Below are 21,939 nucleotides of genomic sequence, written 5' to 3'. Positions count from 1 at the left end.
AATGATCTGTGACAGCCAAGTACAAACTCTGCCTGTTGTTCAAAAGCAAATCTGTACAGTTTATTAATAATATAGATACAAATAAATGAAAGCAGCTTTATGTTTCTGCAACAATTTAAAAATGTGACAGTCTGCAAAATGAAATAAAGAATTGTCTAATCAATCACTTTGGTCTTAATCTTATGCGGGAGTAATGGCATTTTGGGGGTCCGCCCCGCAGAATAGGGTACACTTATTTCATGCCCCAATCTACACTGTGATGCAAAAAATGTGTGGTCATTGTTTTGATACATGTTACCTTTATGTTAATAAAATTATCTTAATTACTTTTGTTTACTAATTGTTAAAATCTTAAAGTGTTACTTAACCCAGGACCCTGCATTCACTATATGCGGTCTTCCACAGTACACAGAACAAGCAATACAAACAAGCAAAGCAACCAAACTGAGCATATGCAGCCTGACTCCATAGACTCCCTATTATTAGGACATTATCAGGGGCCAGTGGAAGGAGGGGAGGATCTGTGCATACAGGATCAAACAGCCTTTTTACACAGTGCAAATGATTAACCCCTTAGGTTCCACAGTGAGTATAACAAACATGCTTTACTGCATATACAGACTGATTTTACTGTGGGTTTAGAAACACTTTAATATTTCACCCATGGTGTACTGTACAGTTGAATAGTGTTCCTAGTGCATAGGATATATATGATGGAGCACAAGGCTTGGTATTTAATAAAATCCCTACTGAAGCAGATTCTTTTGTTTACACTCCAAGTATCTCTGTTTTTTCTACTGCCCTATTACAATACTTAGAATATAATCTGTGAAATAATATGCTAACTCATGTGCAAGTGCTTGGTCATCATAAGGTGAATGGAAACTTCAACCAGCCATACATGGATTGAAATTTATGTGATTCAGCAGGGACCGACTGAATTTCGATACATGTATGGGCAAACTGGTTGAACAGAATTCAGTCTACTGACTGACTTCTGTACAGCCAGCCTGTTGTTTTTTTTCAAACTGATCAGTGTCACCCGCTATAGCCCCTAGCACTGATCAGTGTATTCTGTTGGAGGGAAAGTCTCCCCGCTGTCAGGATACAATAACAATAACTCAGCAGGAAGGAATCAGGCCATTTTTTTCATTCAACCGATTGTGCTTTCACAAATCCAACTGAATTTAAGATATTACACAATTTACTGGCATGGTTTAGTAACTAAAGTGCTAAAACTTCTGTCAATTAGAACTATTGGCCTTAAAGATCATTACAATAATTAATACTTAGAGGATATTGATTATTGTGTACTGAGAATAGTAATGTAATGTCATCAATAAATGGGTTTTCATTTACTTGGAGTGATTATAGCCATGTTAGTGTATTTGCAATAGACAATTAGGCATTGTACATCCAACAGTCTGTCCTGAACATTTGGACTTTAGTGCAAATAAAAAAAAGTACCGTGTCTTTTCTATACTCTCATTTGGATACTGTTTCTGAATGGGAGTGATTAGTTAATTTATTCTGCTGATGCACTTTTTGTATTTTCATGAGAAAAGTTGCAGTGCCTGCCTCCCCATAGAAGTGATTAACCCTTACAGGGTATTCCACCAAAAAATGTAAATGTTGTTGCAGAGGATGCCTAAAACCTGACTAAGGATTCACACCTATGTGGTTTTAGTGCTTTTTGCATTTTGCAGATTTGCACTACAGAACATGTTCCATAGGAAACCATGTTAAATGTGCAAATCTGCAAAATGCAAAAAGCACTAAAACTGCATAGATGTGAATTCAGCCTTAGATGTTAGTGTTGAGTTCTTCACCCAAGCAGGAAATTACATTTCTGGGGGGGTACCATACACCGACTGCGTGCAGAATGCCACCAGGTTGCATTGAATTTCACAGAAAATTACAGCAGCTACAATTTGAAAAGGAAAGGTAGTTTTTCATGAAAGTGAATTACAATATAGATTTTGTAGCAATTGTATAAGCTGTAATAATTTATTGTATTTTCTATATTTTTTTTAATGAAAGCTGAATTACCCTTTAAAGTAGAAATAAAGCTTCAAAAACATCTATCGGATTAACAAGCTTTTTTTTTGTATCTATTTACTTTTTTTTAGAAATGTTCAGCCCTCCCCCACATAATTCGCCTAAGCGAATGATATGCTATATACTCCCTTTGTCTCCTGGGATGCACAAACCACATATCCCAGGAGGCATTGTCTTTTTTAGAGGAAAGGAGCAAGGGGTGGGCATACCAGTGCATCAATGGTAGACGTGTAGCCTGAACTCAGATCATTGCGGTGCAGGACCAAGCACTTCCAAAAAGAGAAGAGAATCTCAACTGGACAATGCTCGAGCTGCTGGGTGGCTGATCTCACCACCAGGTAAGCAGCAATAAAATATATATATATATATATATATATATATATATATATATATATATATATATATATATATGGGGGGATGAAACTTAGCTTTAAAGTTTTACTAAGCCCAAGACCCTGCATTCACTATATCTGGTCTCCCACAGTACACACAACATTGAAATGCAATTATTTTATTAAATATAAACTGTTAAATACCTCTTCTCATCATCAGTATATAGCTGTCTTATGACTTCTATCAGTATCCAGCCAAGCACCGGTTAAAACTTGTAGGATGTGTTTTCTGACTGTCCTATGAGACTGGAAGAGCCTTGACCCTCTGTCTGGACAGTGCTTATTGTACCCTGTGCTGATCACATGCACTCCCCCAAGAAAAAAAAAAAAAACCTCTCTAGCAATTCACAGCAATCCAAGCATGTGCAGCCTGACTATATAGGCTCTGTGTTATCAGGAAATTATTAGGGGACAGTGGAAGGAAGTAAAAATCTGTGCATACAGGATCAAATAGCCTTTTTTTACACAATGTGGATGATTAAACCCTTAAGTTCCACAGTGAGTATAATAAGCATTCTTTATTGTATTTACAGACTTATTTTACTGTTGTGAGTTTATTAACACTTTAACAGTCCCAACCACTATATGTGTATGTTTGCGGTTTTGTCATATGAGAGACATATGTGCACTTGACACTTATTCACTCATGGCTCCAATTAAGTTGCAGAACATGTTTGGGATATTGAAAAAACGTACCCATTAATGCTTGCAACACAGGTTTTTACAATGGTATGGTCATACAATGGTATTCTAGAATGCCATACAACCAACAACATAGTACAATATGTATCCCACTAACTTGTTTTTTTATATTATTAGTGTACAACACTATACCTGGTACATTTCTAACATTCAAGATAATATATAATGATTTAGATTACAGGTGCAGACTCCTGCCCATACATGTATACTCACTAGATCGATACATATCATGTACCAATCAAAATGTATTTTCCGTAGTTTTCTGTTTTCAATAGCCAACATTACTTTTTTGACAACTTATATTTAATCTGTTGTTAAATTCAAGCTTGTGTTTGTAGAAAAAGATAGTTTGCTTTAAATGCTCCTGTTAATGTCACTGCATTTCTAAATAACTTTGCAGTGCAATAAAATAGATGTGTTTCAGTGTAAAAAAATCAAAAAAAAAAACCTTTACCTTATTTGATAAAATGTTTCTAAAGCAAAAACTTAATTTTTCTAGTTTGGGTATAGTAGGGCAGGGTTAAACCCATGTCTGACTAAAGAGATTTTCCTTAACTTTTGTAGAAGTTTTCACTGCAACAAGTGTCCCCATTGGAAGATTTAGGATCTATTCCTTTATTGGTGACAGCTCCAAATGTTTAATTTCTCCTGACTTGTAGTCCCAGTGACAATGATCATTAGCACAAATAGAGAGGGTGAATCTCCCAAGGAGGGATGTTCATAGCACCAAAAACCCGACAGAATTGAAAATCCTTCACTCTTCTGTTGAAAAAAAAAAGTTTGAGCTTTATATATGCTTTAGGATGTATTATTTCATGACTTTCACATAGGATTCTGCTTGTGTTTATTCAGCTTCTTGTTTGTTTTAATACTTCCCCCAACATTGAAATAGCATAACGTTGTCATTTTATAAATATATGTATATATGTTATATATATTGAAGCGGGAAAACTTCAAGAAATTCAAGGACATGCATAAAAGATGAAGATAAGGTAAACAGAGAAAACCAACTGCAGTCAAACCTTCAGCTATCTGGCATGTTTCACACAGTCTATCTCTATGACAGCTCTATCAGCCTTATCCTGCATCTATTTGCTCCACATTTTGCCCAAAGGAAGAAGAAAAAAAAAAGGTTTGGGTTTGCGTCTACCATGGATTCATGGAAAATCCCTGGGATTCCCGAAGTGATGTAAAACAACTTTTTGGCCAAAAAGTTTGCAGAAACACCACTATATATCAGCAACAACATATAATGCAGTGTATAGACTTTTACCTGGTCAGCTGAGTCACAAGAACCAATAATCTGAAGGAATGGATAATCCAACTTCCTTTCTTTAAAACGTTGGCCTTACAGCACTGCCTACACTGTAACCATGTCCATTTGTGGCATAGTGTTGCAGGTTTTTCAGGTTTAAAACGAGTGGTGAGGAGACAACATATTGCCTCCCAGCCATCTGTCAATCTCCCTGTAAAAAGCAATCCCCCCGAAGATTGCTTTTAGGAGGGGTGGCAAGGCCTGCCACAAATGTGAACAAGCTTTTATTGCTAGTGTACTTGGGAGCTGAAAGAGAGAGCTGACACTATTTTTTTTCTTCATTTTGGCAATAGTACATGTCCCCTTTGGTCATGCCTCACCTTCCCTGCTTATTAATTAGCCTTACAAATTAAGATCTATAAATGGGCAATTTATTAATGCAGGATGGGTACATGATTGACAGGTCCACCCTCTCAATTTATAGAGCATTTTCGATTCATAGAAGCTGTAATACCATCTTCTATTAGTGATGAAAGCCTGTGACATCTCCCACAGTTCTATTAACCCTGATGCATCAGAAGATTCAGGGGGTGGTGTAGGGGGTGTCAGATGAGGAAGCAACAGTGAAGAAGGAGTTCAGCTAACAGAGGTGCTATAAGCAAAAGGGACACATCCTACTGACTGTAAGTTAAGTTATGTCTATTTCAGAGTAAAACTGATGCAAGGTCTGCGCCAGATTAATCGATGGAATTTAGCAATTTTTCATAGATATAGATAGAAAACTGATAAAGCTCCTTGCTACCTTGGAGCTGTGTCCCAGTCCCTATCGTGTCTTTTAGATGGCCAGGCGTGGTCATGCCCCAAGTGGCTCTGGGTGGTATTGAACTCATGACTGTCAGTTGTTGCTCCTGTTTTTTTACCTCTGAGCCACACCTCAGTTCTATTCAGCCTGCTTTCCAGCCATGCCTAGTTTAGTATAAAGTACTGTGGGCAATTCTCTGTTTGTACCTGTCACTCCTGGATCAGCTGAGGCAGGTTACCTAATTAGCTGGGTATAAAACCCTGTCTCACTCTAAGGGCTTTGGCAGTTCATTTTGTCATGTTTTCCAAGTGGTCTTGTGTGCATGTCTTCTGTTGCAGAGTTCCAGTGTTCCAAGACTGACCCCGGCTTCAGACCCTGGCTTTGTTTATTGTTATCCTGACTTCTAGAATCCCTGCGGCTTTACATTGACTATCCTTTGGCTATTCCTGTCAAGCCCCTGTGCACAGATTCACAGCCCAGGTAGCTTATCTCTTTGTTACTGTGGGCTGTGTCTATTTGCAAAGGTGAGCCTACATCTCTGCACGATGGACTCCAACCTAGGTAAGCCCTCACAAGCTGGGATACGAGATAAGCTTTCAGTAGACAACTCACATCCCTCTCTTTGCACTAACCACATTACAAGAGCAAAATCCTTCAGCATTTAAAGCCCTTCTCCTCCCTCCTAATATAAGCTAAGCGGGAGTGGGAACAAGCACAGAGATCAGAAAGATCAGGGCATGTAGCTGCTGTGCTATGTCTGGTATAGTCACAGCAGAAGAGAACTGACAGTTCCTGATGAACAAAGTAGTTTGTGCCTCTCTTGCTAATTAGGAGCAGCATCTGCTCTGTTTTAGAGTGGTGCAACACTCTTTGTTAAATCCCCTCACTATATGTGCATCAACTGTAGCTGTCAGCATGTCTACTCTATTTATTTACAGAACTCCTCAGGATCCTTATTTTTTGGTATTTCTCTATAATAAAAATGCCATGGTCATTGTGTAGTCTGCCCCTTCTCACTGTCTGCACCCTTCTATTGGCCAGCAAATGTAATGTTTTGGCTCTCACTGGTCACCAACAGAAAGGTATAAGCAACAGCAAGAGTCAGCTACTGGGTGACTATGCAGGCTGTGGTCACACATTCCACTGGAGAGCAGCTTAACATTTGAGACTCCTAAGGTACTAAGACATAACAATAACCTGGACATTTCTTGCATCTAGATTGGCAAACAGTTACCCATAGACAGAAATCCTACAGGCACTCTTTAAACTAGCTAGTTGTACAAATTAAAGCATTTTAAAATGCATTCTTTCATTTTTTTCATAACGCACACCTAAATATTTTTTCATCTTTTTTTTTTTGGGCTATTTAAAGGAATTGATATCAGCTACCAATGAAGTAATTACTTCAGCCAGAATACTTATTTGCTAAATACTGGAAGTCAGCCTACATTAGGATAATGGCTATTAGGAATTACTAATTTTCCATTAGAAGAATTATCTTCTAAGGATAATTTGTCAAAAAATTAGCAGAATCGTTAATTATGGATATATGTTTTTCAGTAGTATGTCAGATTTAATGAATAAATTGTATTTGTTTTACTGTGTGTTTTTTCTAAATGCTTTAGTTTACTGTTTGTGACATTTGAAGTTTGAAACATTAATAAAGAATAATAAATAAGTATAAGCACTGCAATACCCTATTACTATTATTATTATTATTATCATGCAAAAAGAATTCTGGTTGGTCACAGGTCCAGTAAAATCACCTTTATTTTGGCAGGTGCCAGCTCCATCGATCACGGATTCCAATGAGCAAAAATAATTCTGGTTATACACATGTCCAGTAAAATCACCTTTATTTCGGCAAGTCCATAAAAACATATCTAAAAACACAAATTGAGGGGAACAGAATCACCAACTAACATGTTTCACACTCTCTTAGTGCTTAGTCATAGCTCAGTGAGCTATGACTAAGTCCTAAGGGAGCGTGAAACATGTTAGATGGTGATACTGTTCCCCCGTATTTGTTTTTTTTTTAATATGTTTTTAGGACTTGCTGAAATAAAGGTGATTTTACTGGATATGAGGCTAACTAGAATTGTCTTTGCTCATTGGAATCTGTGATCGATGGAGCACCTGGTCTGTGTGTTAATGGAGGTAGAGATGGGAGACTGACCCTAGAGCGGTGTTCACATACATTTATTATCATGTGTACTAGAACAGATCACTTTTCATGCAGGCTGTTCTAAGAAACATTTTTTAACATTCCTATACACAATGATATCATACCATCATACTACAAAGAAACCTTTTAAGGGCTCCTGTATTAAATTTATTGCAATAGCTAACAACATATTTCACTTAATTTATACTAATGGTTAACATTGTATAAGTTTATGTTGCTACATATACATGACCAGGACAAACTTATATCACACATATGACATTTAACTTTTTAATTAATTTTTTTTTTTTTTAATTCTAAGGGGTAGATTCATAAAAAATGCATATACATTTGACCAGTGAAATGTAATGCACTTTCATTCTAGCTGTAGCTAAGTACTATAGACATTTTAAAGCGCAAAGGATATAGTAGTCTATTTACATAGTTTTCTGCTACATCTGAACTTTCACTGGGAAAATGTCTATTCAAATTCTTTATAAATCAATTCTTTAGGGTCGTTTAAGGAATTTTTTGTTCAACATTCATTTAGTTCTGTGTTAAAATGCAATTGTTACTTTTTAATAATAAGAAACATCTTTTTTTTTTGTGGCAGCCTCTTTTTGATAGTATTTTGGCACTTATTTCAATGTGATAAGTTTAGGAATTAGGATGAGCACCTGGTGACCCAGCTATTGGACATAAAGGCCTTGAAGGACACAGAGTTCAGAAGAAGACTATACATATGAATACAAGATGACAGTCAAAAAGCACCTGGGGGCTGCCTGTAAATGCAGAGAAACTATTACATATATACTGAAAATGACTTGCATGCTTTAAACATTCATGAAATAGAACACAAGTAATCGCTATAATTGATACTTAAACATGCAATACTGTAAAAAAAACCTTTTTTAATGTTATATTTTTTCAGTTTATTTATAGAAGGGTTACTGCAGCCTGAGAAAGAAATAATGAGACTGATTTGCTTAAAGAAGAAGTACAGGAAATGTAAAAAAAACATATTCACCTATATGGCTGCAGCTTTGGTTCAATGCTGCTTTTGTCCCCTGATGGCCCTAAAGCCTCGTACACACAATTGGATTTTCCGCAGAGAAAGCCTCTGACTTTTGTCCAAAGGGAGTTGGAACACAAATGTGGTGACGTACTACGTGTTTTTTCAGCTCTTTAGCGCCACTCTTTGGGCTCCTTCTGCTAATTTAATGTTAGTAAAAGTTTGAGTGTTGATTCACACTTTTAATTTCATGCTTTTCAGTTCCTTTCTGAATGGCCATTCGTCAATCTGCCATGTTGTGGAATCGGAGGAGATAACGTGTTATTTTTTATTGGTCTTGGAGTTATTGCTTTGACCCAAGTCCAGTCCAAGAACAGGAGGAGGATTTCTTGGACCAAAAATTGCGTGGCCAATTATGTCATATGCCTTTGCTATGTGAGCGTCAGGGGAATAACCCAGATGATTTTCGGAATTATCTCCTCATGACGAACCCCTGCTTTCACCAGCTCTTGGCATTGTTGACCCCCTATATTAAGAAGCAGGACACATGCATGAGGCTTTTATTTTATTTTTTGGTTGAATAATGATTTGATTTGGTATATTTTTGTATGCATAGAATACACTTACACTATCTGTTCTATTGGAAGATAGCATGTCTAATTTGTTTTCTTTTTTTAATGCACAATAAAAAAAATGTGTAGAATAATACTTGGCTATGTGCTTTACTTCAAATGACAGTTTGGGAGTAGTTTTACATTTTAAAAAATACAATGTAAAATTTAAAATTAACAAGGGACACCAACATATATGTATCTTTTGATCTAAAAAAACAGGATTATGGTGTTGCGGTAACTTGGACCAAAAAAAATAAAAATAAATAACAAGCATAATAATATTCTAGAAAAAAAAAGCCTTTGAAAATTCATTGGCATAACTCCATCAGTATCACCAGCAAAGCAGCTTCAGTATTATCCCATTAAAGAAGAAGAGAATGTGCGCTGCAATTCCAGATTTCATAATTTGCCACGTCAAGAATGTTAATTCTCCATTACAAACGCTAGTTTACAAGACCGACTACTTCCAGCTCGTTCTTGCTTCTGAGCATGTTTATACTTTGGACTTTTGTCTGGCAGACTTGTGTACACACGCTCGGAAAATTCAACGACATTTTAAAGTTCTCCATCCAACATTTGTCCATGGACAATCCGACAACAATTGTCCGATGGAGCATACAAATGGTCGGATTTTCTGCCAACAGCCTGTCATCACACAATTCCCTTCAGAAAATCTGATCATGTGTATGAGGCTTAAGACTGAGAAATTAGGTTATTAGATGTGAGGCATGTGTATAAAGACCCCTCTAGTAGGTTTCTCATCCTACAGGGGTTACTTAATGGCAAGGAGATCACATTGGCTAATGTATATGCACTGAATGCCTCACAAGCTTCTTTTTTTTTTTGCCTCTTTCTTCCAGGTTCTGGACAGGTACCTTTCTCCCCACTTATTGCTCTGTGGTGATTTCAACCTGGTGGCACATTCCAGACTTGACAGAAGCCGAGTTGTAAGTACAGCTAATGCCTTTCCGAAGTCCCTTGTCCATTTGCTCAGCTCCCATCAACTGCTAGATACCTGGCGGGCCCATAATGTGGGTGCCAGAGACTATACGTTTTACTCCCACCCTCATGACAGCTATTCCAGGCTCGACTATGTTTTTAGTACCCCAGTGTTATTAGCGAACTCTACAACAGCCAATATTCACCCATGCTCATGGTCGGACCATCAGATGGTGATGTTTACAGTCTCACACATAGGTATCTCACCGGTCAATGCCTCTTGGCGCCTTAACGATTCTCTTCTCTCTGACCCAGACCTACTCAATAAGATCGATGACCACATTGACGACTATTTTACATTAAACAACACTGACAACATTTCCCCCACCACGCTGTGGGCCGCCCACAAAGTAGTTATCCGGGGACATTTGATTTCATTAGCAGCGGCACGGAAAAAACAGAGACTTCAGGACATTACCAGACTTTCTGATGAACTAGCGAAACTATATCATGCCCATGGCCAATCACACTCCCCAGACACATATGCATTGATTTTGACGAAACGAGCAGAACTTGACACAATTCTTTCTGAGCGGACGGAGAAGGCACTGAGATGGTCGAAGGCCAAATTCTTACTGCACAGCAACTCGGCTTCTGCGATGTTCGCTAGAAAGTTGAACTCTACGATGCGACCACCACACACCTATAAACTCAGAAATAACAGGGGAGAATTGGTTACCCATCCCACAGAAGTATTAGGGCTATTTTCAAAGTTTTATCAGGATTTGTTGGTGGCCCCAGCATCCCTGCCTGGTCCCTCTACAAAAGTTTGGCTTGATGGCCTGCCCATTCCCTCGCTCGCAGTTGAGCAAAATAAGTCGTTAAATGCCCCTTGCAGTCCTGAAGAACTTAAGACGATAATTGCCTCACTGAAGCCCTCCAGAGCTCCAGGGCCGGATGGATTCACTTCCATGTATTATAAAAAATTCTCATCCCAACTAATACCCCATTTAGTAAAAATGTTTAACTATGTGTTAAAAGGTCATTTCCCTGAAGACATGCTACTTGCGAACATGTCTCTTATACCCAAACCGAACAAGGACCACTCCCTCCCTCAAAATTATAGACCGATTTTGGTGATCAACAATGATTTGAAGTTATTCGGCCGCCTGCTTGCAAATAGATTATCCAATATTATCCCCACCCTGATATCTCCTGACCAAACGGGCTTTATCCCCTCTCGACAAATTACAGATAACATTCGCCTGACCTCAAATATTATTCAAGATGCCAATTTATACTCTAAAAAAGTTCTAATGTTAAGCCTAGATATACATAAGGCTTTTGATAGCGTTACTTGGCCCTACTTAGAATCCGTCCTGTCCAAATTTGGGTTTGGAGGAGCTTTTGTGTATGGCTTCAGTGCTCTATACCATCACCCCAGCACCCGTATTAAACTCCCGGGGTGTTCTTCAGAATATTTCCCGCTGGGGAGGGGGACCAGGCAGGGATGCCCTCTTTCTCCCTTGCTTTTCGCCCTGGCAGGGGAGCCGTTGGCCAGGGCAATTTGTCTGAACCCAGATATCAGGGGATACGAGAAGGGGGAACAGGTCTATAAGTTAAGTATGTACGCTGATGATGAGCTATTATTTTTATCTGACCCGGTTGTCTCATTGCCAAACCTGATCCCGCTGCTGAACACTTTCCATAGCTTGTCAGGCCTTTGGGTTAACCTCGCAAAATGTGCTGCACTTCCAATCAATATTCCTGAACATACCCTAACGGGTATTCAATCAAGCTTTGGGTTCACGTTGTGCAGGGACACACTACCCTATCTAGGCATTAAGTTGACTACGTCCCTCCCAAAAATGTATTTTGTAAATTACCCTAAGGTCTTTACATACGTTGAACAATTATTGCATTCGTGGGATAGATATCATATATCATTTATGGGTAGAATACAGGCTATCAAAATGTCTATTCTTCCAAAGCTTTTGTTCTACTTTAGATCTTTGCCTATATATGTCTCTCGTAATACGATAGAAGGTATCCAGAAAGAGATTAATAAGTTTGTCTGGCGGAACAAAAAACCTAGACTGCACAAAACGCTTCTTTGTAGACCGGCTGACCTTGGAGGCTTGGGGTTCCTGCATCTGTGGTTATACTATGTCTCAGCCAGGTTGGTGCAGATGGCCCAGTGGCATTATCCCCCAGATACAGTCCAGTGGCTTCAATTTGAGAGAACCTCGGTGAATCCATACTACCTCCCGGGTCTTTTATGGATAGAGGGGATCCGCCCCAAACAATTAGCCACATTGAATGGGTTGGTGGCACAATCCCTTCAACTTTGGTCTCTATATAAAAAACGATATGCCCTGGGTCCGCCCTGCTCCAGCCTGGCATGATTCCTAGGTGACCCCAGGTTCCCTGCAGCATTCTTATCGCCCAAGAGCTTCGAGAGCTGGTCCCAAAAGAACCTAATTACCCTTAAGGCGTTCTCCCATGAGCCCCCTTTTAGCTCGTTTACACATCTGCAAGAGCAGTTCGGTCTACCTAAGGGGGATTTTTATAAATATTTACAGGTCCGTCATTTTTACGCATCTCATTACCAGATAAAGGGGCTGCCTTCACTTAATGTGTTTTGAAAAGGTTTGTAGATCTTCCTCTAGAGATAAGGGTAATATCTCTTTATTATATCAATCTCTCAATGAACTGAAGCTTCCTGCTAAATCTCAAGCCATGCTAGGTCGGGAAAAGGAAGTTGGTATTGAACTAGCCCCAGAGGTGTGGATAGATATGATAACTAATATGAGAAAATGCACTAAATCTCTGGCAGTCAGAGAAACAGTAGTGAAATTACACACAAGATAGTATTACACCCCCTCGAGGTTACACAAGTTTAGCCCTCTGGTCCCAAGGGGTTGCTTCCGCGGGTGTCCGGAGGCTGGTACCCTCCTCCATACTTTTTGGAGCTGTGGAGTGCTCCAGCCCATATGGCAGAAGGTAGTGGATAAATTGTTCCAGTCCAATGGAGTGAGGATTGGTATCACCTGCCAGATGGGCCTCTTATATGCGGACCTCCCGGGACTGGCTCCTCCGGCCCAGAAACTTGCTCACACACTTGTCAGTGCGGTTCACTGGACAATAGCTTTGCATTGGAGATCACCGGCGGTCCCTTGGGAACAAGTTTTGAGACGCATGGAAGCGATCAAACTTATGGAATGCTTACATCACACATTGATGGATTCAATGCCCATCTTTGATAACAAGTGGGCCTCATGGTCATCTGTTTAATTAGCTGGCCTTCTGGCCTTAGGCAGTAGCTTGGCACCCAGTCCAATTGTAGGAATGAAAAGTATTCCTGATTAAATTCACTTGTGGTTGTGTTTTTGTTTTTTTTTCCCTTTCCTACTTTTCTTTTCTTTTTCTTCTCTTCAATGAGTACATTCCAAAGATATGCAATTCTATTTTGTACTGTTGAGTTTAGCATTGCAGTTGGAGTATGTATAGCGTGTACATTGATTTATGCTTTCTATTCTATTCTCAATTGCATCTTTTCCTGTACTTGTCTTTATTCCCTTAATAAAAACGTTTGTAAACAAAAAAGACTGAGAAATTAGTGATCGCTGATCACTTAGTTCTTGATTTTCACTGAGAAGAGAGCAGTGACTGTCAGTCAAACATCTCTGCTCTGCCCCTCTAGTACTCACTGAAGAACCAGGCTGTGGAGGGAGCAGGCATGGTTAGCTCAGGATCTCAGCTGCACGTTGAGAAGCTGAGTCAGCAGGCAGTCAGGCATCTGGGTGAATACTGACCCTAAGGTTGGGATCTATTCAGAGCCTGGCACTGGCTCTATAACATCAGTCTTAGCCTGCTGTCTGCTATATCTGGGTCACAGGAGTACACCTATTCCTAAAAAAGCTTTGCCCATACTTATCTTCTAAGGAGTTATGAATGTTTATTCAATAAGAGTGAAGATTAATTTTAGTTATCTAATCAAGTGAGGCCCTAATCTTACTTCATCATGCATTTTTCAGTCAAACTTCTAAAATTTTTAATGTGGCTTGTTCATATCTATGGTTTGCAGTTATGTGTGAGAAGCAAACCATCCAAGCCAATTTACATCTATGCCTGTGCATTGCCACGCGCACAGCAATGTACACAAGTCTGTGTGAATCAAACCCGATGATATTCATTGAAAGTTTTTCTTACAAAACAAAAAGCTTGGTTACAAGAAACCATTGAGTAAATTGCCATCAATACAATAATGAATATTTGAGAATATAGGTACAATCACTTATTATTGCATGGTAAAGTAGCAACAGAAACAGCTTGGATTATCTACGGTGACTTTTGGAGTGATAATAATGAACTTGTACACTGTTGTGGTATCCTAACTATCGCCCAGAGTATGCTTAGAAAAGTCACTGTAGTGAAAACAGTCCTCACCATGCTCAGTCCACCAGACGCCCCTCGGGGATCATGCTGTGTCCACTGACCTGAACCAGCAAGTCCTTCCACTATTGTTGGCAACATGATGATGCGTACATTTTACTATTACATATATATAATATCTCAATACTATAGGCTCAGTCTAAACTCAAAGATATAAAAAAGAGTAAGAAACTTGGATAATATTGGAATATATTGGATGTGGCTTGATACCCAGAATTGAGTAAAGATCAGTATAAATGGATTTTGTATATAGCCTGCATTGGTATTAAAGAATTCCAATAATTGATCTTGGAAAAGTTTTTTAGTTTATTTCTTTTGTTGTAAGTATGAGTTGATTCTCCATATCAAGTTCATCCTACCAGAAGTTGAGGCCACTATGGAGAGGACAATAGAAGCGTGGTCCGACCAGGTGATTCTAACTTTTTTCATTAACTTGTTGAAGAAATGGATTTGGTGCTTATTGGGAGAGTACACATTGACTATTGTGTAAGTAGTAGAATTCAATTCACAGATTGGTATCAAGAATCTGCCTTGAAGATGTTGAATTATTTTTTGCATTTGAATGCCACTGAGTCTCTGGTAGCAATAAGAATTGCTTTAGATTTAGATTCAGAGTTTGCCATGAAAACCTGGAGGTAATTCCTATGTGGATATTTGGGGTGATTTAGTGAGCTGAAATGAGTCTCCTGTACGCACAACACATCACTATGATGTAGCAGAGCCTCCTTCCATAGAGAGCTACCTTTCATAGAGTGGTTAAGCCCTTTAGCATTAATGGATAAAGCACTAATCGTAATTTCTTGAAATCATAAGAGATGCAGTGAGTAAAGCAAAGGGGCTCTCTGGTGGAGTGTAGATTCTCTCTAATGGCTGTATTAACTTCTGCAAGTGAATATAGGATTAATATTTAGGAATTGCTGTGGTGTACTCACATTGGATGATGCGATTACTACCTGTGGTGTGGAAAGTCAGTAAAATAGGAGTTCCATTTCAGGTGCTAGGGCTACGATTAGTAATTAGTCCCTGACATTGTTTTCCTAGGGACTAGGTCGTTAAAGCGAACCATCAGGGTCATATTCGCATGTGGCATTTTGCATTCTTTGCAGTGACTTTTTTCCACTCCCCTTCAACTAGCTATCATAAGGCGCTCTTTCGCATGGAAAAAATGAAGGCGTAAGAGCACATCTCTTGGGATATGATCTGACAGATGCGGCAGCTTAGGGAGACGGTGTATCCTATCAATGGTAACATCTAAATCATTGTGACTGGGTAAAAGAGTTTTAACAAGTCGGCAGAAGGGCACGTACAGGCAGATTAATGTACCTGTAGGTTGCCCTTTAAGAAGCGGTTTGTGGGCGTGGAGCAGTGATCAGTGTCATGTCACACATAGCCCCTCCACCCACAGCTAGAATAACTCCCTAGGATACACTTAACCCCTACAGCGTCACCTAGTTATTAACCCTTTCACTGCCAGTCACATTTACACAGTAAGCTGTATAAATGTGAATGGTCCCAGAATCGCACCCAAAGTCTCCAATCTGTCCTCCATAATGTCGCAGGCATGATAAAAATCACTGATCACCACCATTACTAGTAAAAAAAAAGATTCATAAAAATGCCATAAAACTATCCCCTATTTTGTAGACGCTATAACTTGTGCGCAAACCAATCAAAAAACGCTTATTGCATTTTTATTTTTTACCAAAAATATGTAGAAGAATATATATCGGCCTAAACTGAGGAAAAAAAATATTTTTTTGGTGGATATTTATTATAGCAAAAAGTAAAAAATAATGCGTTTTTTTCAAAATTGTCGCTATTTTTTTGTTTATAGCGCAAAAAATAAAAACCACGGAGGTGATAAAATGCCACCAAAAGAAAAAAAGACATCAAATTTGTTTGGGAGCCACGTTGCACGACCGTGCAATTGTCAGTTAAAGCGATGCAGTGTGGAAATGACAAGAAGTGCTCTGGTCTTTGGGCAGCCAAATGGTCCGGGGCTTAAGTGGTTAAACAGTGTCGCTACATAAAGATTTACATCAGATTGTTGCACTGTTTCAGTCCTGTCCTCCATGTCAGCTAACTTTGCCTTAATCCAGTCATTTTCTCCTTTCCTCTCATCATGGGCATCAACCAGGTCATTAATGGTCTCTGTATATTACCCCATCTTGGAATCTATGTGCTCCACTCTGTTCCTCACTGTCTGTATATCTGTGTTAAATCTGTGCATATATGTGGCCATATCAGATTGGATTGTGCTCCTTAGGAATAATAACATGTCCTTTAAGACTGTATCCAGCACAGGTTGGTTCTGTGTGGGGAAAGATTCTATGGATTCAGGCAGCTCCCTGGTGTCCTCCCCTGAATCTGAGGCTGGGCTCCTCGCCGGATGTTAATAAGCACCATCCAGCCTAGACCTGGACTTGGCAGGGCTGTTTGTGGATGGGGAAGGAGGGTAGGAGTGCTGGCTGGTCAGGGAGCTGCTTTTTGGTGAGTGATAGCCTTGTTGAAGGTCTTTTGGGTGTGCGGAGGCGGCCATAGGAGAGTAGGCACTGGCGCCATTTAGCCTACCTCCATTAGCGGTCAGTGTATAGAAGTCTGTGAGGTGCTGGGGCTTTTTCTTGCCATGCCGCTTGCTAGGCACAGTCCTAGCGATGTCCACTATGGATTCGTGGGATGAGTGCCTCGGATGGGGCTGCTATTAGTTACTTTGTCTCTCTAGCTTCGGAGCTCCGGGATTATGCAACCATCTGGCTTCCGCGTCAGGCCACTCCACCCTGGATTATTAAAGTGCTTCTTCAGTCTTTTTGAGCGAATATTCTGGGCTCCTCTTGTAAATCGGTCATAATGACAACAGTATTATGTAATGTAATTGGCTTGGAAGTTCTTTTCTGAATCCTACAAAATGTGGTATGTGATTACAACCTAAACAAGTGCACTACGTTGTTTAGATCAACAGTAATAGAATACATTTGGAGAAAGGACTACATGTTAACCTTTTTTCAGAATACATGGTTCTCTTAGCAAATAACTGTGGCAAAGCCTATGAAATAAGTCACTTTATCCACCCTGACAGTATGATTATGTCAGATTTTTGCGTCTCAAAGCAGTACATTGTTTTGCATAGAAATTTGAAATTTGTTTAATATCGTAGGCTTTTAATTCTTAGTAATAACACACTTAAATCTGTCCTAACAAGCGTCTAGTAGACATCCTGGTTATGATATAGTTTGATGCACAAAATCATATATTCTAATATAATAAATAACTATAAATAATTATAAAAAAATAATAATATAATATTAAAATTAATTTCCTCACAATTCACGCTCAATTCTGCAAGTGTTCTAATTTTCTGTTTTCTAGCTGGTCTAAAACCGCTTTTGAAGTAAAGGGACACTTTTTGGTTGCCATGGTCAATCTCAAGGTTCCAGGCAGAAAGAACAGTATATATAATATAAAAGGGCATGCAGGGCACTGGACAAAGCACTAGGGAGAAAAGAGATGTGAAATGATTTGATACAGTAATGCAATCTGTAAGATTAAAGTGTACTGTATGTGTTATGTTTTGTGTACTTTTTGAATTTTCCATTGGACTCCGCTCCCATGTGTCGCGACGCTCGCAGGGAACGGAGCCTGGCACACAGCGTAACGAGCACAGAACTCAGAGCTACACTTGGGATTACTGCCAGGGGGGTTAAACAGCCTTCATTAATGTCCATTTTCCTCCACTAACACTATTTGTGCCATAATGGCTCATGTTCACCAAACAGAAATGCTTGAAATGCTTTCCAGCCAAACTAAATACTCTACAGAGCTGGGGTATGAGAAATGTATTCATTGAGCCACACAGTTCAATGAATACAGGGATTTACTGAAGCATTTACTTTATTTCATGCCTCACCTGAAAATGAATGCACGCTGTGTTATCACAGCCATCTTTCCTCCTTTCAAATGTTCCCCGAGGTAAGCCCCTCCCTCCCTAAGCAACAGAGCATTAAAGCTGAACTCTAGGCAAACAGCTAAATATACAGATGAAATACATATATTAGGATTTTTTTTTGTCCTTTTACTGTTGAGATGTATACAGTCTTACCACACATATTTACCACTTACAGCACATGTAGGTGGGTGACTCCATTTACAGGTTAACAATATGGTGTTATCCTCTCTCCACCCCCAAACTGCTAACTAGACAGTGAAAGAGCAGACAGATGAAGTCAGCCTTATACTCATTGTGCTCTCTCCTCTTATCATTTCTTCTTTTTTATTTCTTTTTTTGTATACTGTATAGGAGATTGCAACAGTCTGATAAAATTAGGTAATTATACTGGTTGTATTAACCACTTGCCGACCAGCCGCCACAGTTGTACTGTGGCAGAATGTCTCGGCTGGGCGAAACCACGTTATGTAATTTTGCTTCACCCTGTGGCACGCCCCTTGCTCGCCCACGGAGCCGATGTGAGTGTTCGGCGGTCTCGACTTCCAAACTCGACTAAATGTCAATTTAAAAAATCACTACTAACACCACCACTCACCCAACATTATTATCTACCCCTAAAATGAATGGGTATTTAACCCTTGCAGCATTTTTTTTTTATTGCAGACTTCAGCTTTAAAGCGGAGTTCTACTGAAAAAGTCAGCAGCTACAAAAAGTAATCAGATGCTCACCTGTCCCATGGCCCAACAATGCGGGCATACAAAGCTCTGCTCCTCTCCCCCTCCTCTCCACGGTACCACGCTGCCACTATGAATGGCTGAGCAATCTTCAGAAGATAGCAGGGAGGGAGGGGAGAGGTGAACTTACTTCCGTTGCCGCAGAGCCCCGGACAGAAGTGGGAGCTGGATGCCTCTAAAAGGAGGGTAGGAAGTCCACCTCTCCCCCTCCCTCCTTGAAATCTTCTGGGACACGTAAAAAAAAATGACATGCCAAATGTGTCATGTCGGGGTGACCACCACTTGAAGCCGAAGTTCCATTTTTGGGTGGAACTCCACTTTAAGTCATCCTAGTATAACTAGAACAATTTGACTGTCCTTTCTAAATGGCTTAAAGAAGAACTGCAGGATGCCAACACAAATCTATTATCAGTACACCTACCTATACAAATCAATAAACAGTTAGCTTTATAAATATATTACTCTCACTTTTATGAAAAAAGTCCAATACAATGTTTACGTCGTCATCACTAATTTAAAAAAAATGCCAGCTTCTGGTAGGAGCCCTAGGAGGATATGGAAATGCAGGCATCACATCAGATCCTGCAGTCTCATGCTCCAGTATTTAGAAACTACAGTTCCCATCATACAAAGGGAAACTGTAGTGAATATAGGCAAGTGTAATGAAAGCATTTGACTATGAGGAGAGGCACACTGACATTGAGCATAGTGTTCATTCACATTACCTACATAAGGCAGGCATGGGGAGCTAAGAGAGGGAAGGAGACTCCTGGTCTGTCCTGCTCCCTTGACCTCATAGGAGGCAGAACAGATTATAGGTCCTCTTATCATTGTAATAATGCTGCATCAGTAAGAGGTTCACACATGGAGTCTCAGGGAGTCTCAGACTCTTGGGTCCGCTCACTACAATGAGTAGAGACAGACACAGATAGCAAGGATAACTTGCAAAGCACTTAAAGCACAAGTTTTAGTTGACACTTTTCCAATTTGTAGCAAATGTGCATAGCAAGTCTCTAGTTGCAGTGGTGAGTCCAGCAAGAGCTCTGACTATTGTGCAACATAACTGAACCAGATCTTGCAGCAGACTTGCAGAATGTTTGCAAAGAAAGTTGATCTGGAGCATGGGTCTTCAAACTATGGCCCTCCAGTTGTTCAGGAGCTACAATTCCCATCATGCCGTAGTTTGAGGATCCCTGATCTGAAATCATGTAATGCAGACTTTGCTGCAGATGTGCAACAAACGTATTAAGCCAAAAAAGTCTAGCAATAGCTTAGCGAGTCATTTTCAAACTTGCAGCTCAATTGTTTGTCTGGGGACTTTTGGCACTGCTACTACAGCAAAGACCAGTGGCCAGGGGATTACATGGCATAGTGACCACTGGTCTTATAAACAGATATCATAGTCAAGGAAGCCTATGATTTAAATAATGCACATCTATTTTCTCAGAGATGAGGGACTGGGGAAACAATTGGACAGCATATTGGCTTCACGTATGAAACCACTAGCAATTACACAGAAAATCCTATCCTATTTCAAATTGTAAGGTTTTATCTTTAAAAACACTGTGATCCCCAAGATATCAACTAAAATTAACACAACTCTTTTCTTTGATCTGTAAACAGTCCAGTTCTAATAGAAATGTGGATAAAGAAGACATTGTTTGTTTGTCTGTTAATTAAGCCAGAAAAAAAAAACATTCATGCTGAACAAATGGCATTAAACTATAATGTTTTATTGCTTATTAACAAAGTAATGTTGAAAAATAATGCACTTTAAAAAATAAATACATTTCACAGCTTAGGCTTTAATAGATTAGTAAATCATTGAGAACCTTTGGGCAATGACTGTAAATTCACATAAATAAAATTAGTTGTAAAACAATTATATGCAGTTATCATTAGTAATTTAATATGCATTAAACTCTATTTAGGTCAAATTTAGTTTGGCATCATAATTTAGCTCTTAATTTGTCTACTGTTACTCATGTTTTAGCGTGCATCATCTTTGATGCGTTGTAAAGCTTTAACCAAATTTTATTTACTACATTACCAATCTGACATGTTATTATTATAAATATGCTAAGCTATGCTGAGTTAGAGAGAATAATTTGTCATCTCAAACATTACAACTGGAAATTCTATGCAATATTTACAATAAGTTGCAGAGTGAAAAAAAGTAATCCCTATTGCTATTACTTTAGTAAGAGGTTTAGGATATTACTCTTGCTTTCAGCTTGCTGTCTGAAAAAAAGTTACAACGGGTATTTTTAACATGACTTTTGACTTCTCCCCGGGCTGTCAGCTGAGACAGTCACTCACATAACAGAAAGTAAAGGAAGTGTTCTGTGTAATACACAATGAAGACAGTGCTAAAAAGATGTATTTCATCAGGTTTAATAGTCAGCGGGACATAATAGAGGATCAATGTTCTAATTTCCCCTTAACCTATTCAAACAAAGGCTGCAGAGTTTAATAGGAAAGGTAGGTTCTGCATTTGGCTCTTCCGCGATAAGGGGTCTATATTTTTTATAAGAATCCTACAAAATATCTAATCTGGTCCTCATGCCAGACTGGTACTATTACATAGCAGGGATCAACTGTGAATAGGGCTGGTGTGACAGGCTCACCTGCTATTTAGCTTGTCCCATCAAATCAAACTCTTTTACAACCTAAAAGTTTTACAGTGACAAATAGGTCTGCAGCTAAACAAATAAAATAAGTGAACTTATGAAACATGCATAAATGATACATACTTCCCTATTGAACACTAGGCATATGGTTTGGTATTTTTACAGCAAGAGGGCCATAAGTATATAGGTTTGTTGCTATGCAACTACTAACCCATAAACCCTTTCGCATCAGGTAAGT

At 39.2% G+C, this 21,939-nt stretch overlaps 1 protein-coding gene across 2 annotated transcripts in view; it reads right to left on the bottom strand.

Annotated features, from left to right (window-relative positions):
* CCSER1 (coiled-coil serine rich protein 1) overlaps window positions 1–21,939 on the bottom strand; it is a 1,276,606-nt gene that overhangs the window by 70,183 nt on the left and 1,184,484 nt on the right. The window lies entirely within an intron of this gene.

This window comes from Lithobates pipiens, unplaced genomic scaffold, assembly GCF_037356315.1.
Source record: "Lithobates pipiens isolate NorthernLeopardFrog02 unplaced genomic scaffold, aLitPip1_a1.2 Scaffold_13, whole genome shotgun sequence".
NCBI lineage: Eukaryota > Metazoa > Chordata > Amphibia > Anura > Ranidae > Lithobates > Lithobates pipiens.
Note: the sequence above shows the minus strand (reverse complement) of the source record. Positions and strands in the feature narration are given on the sequence as shown.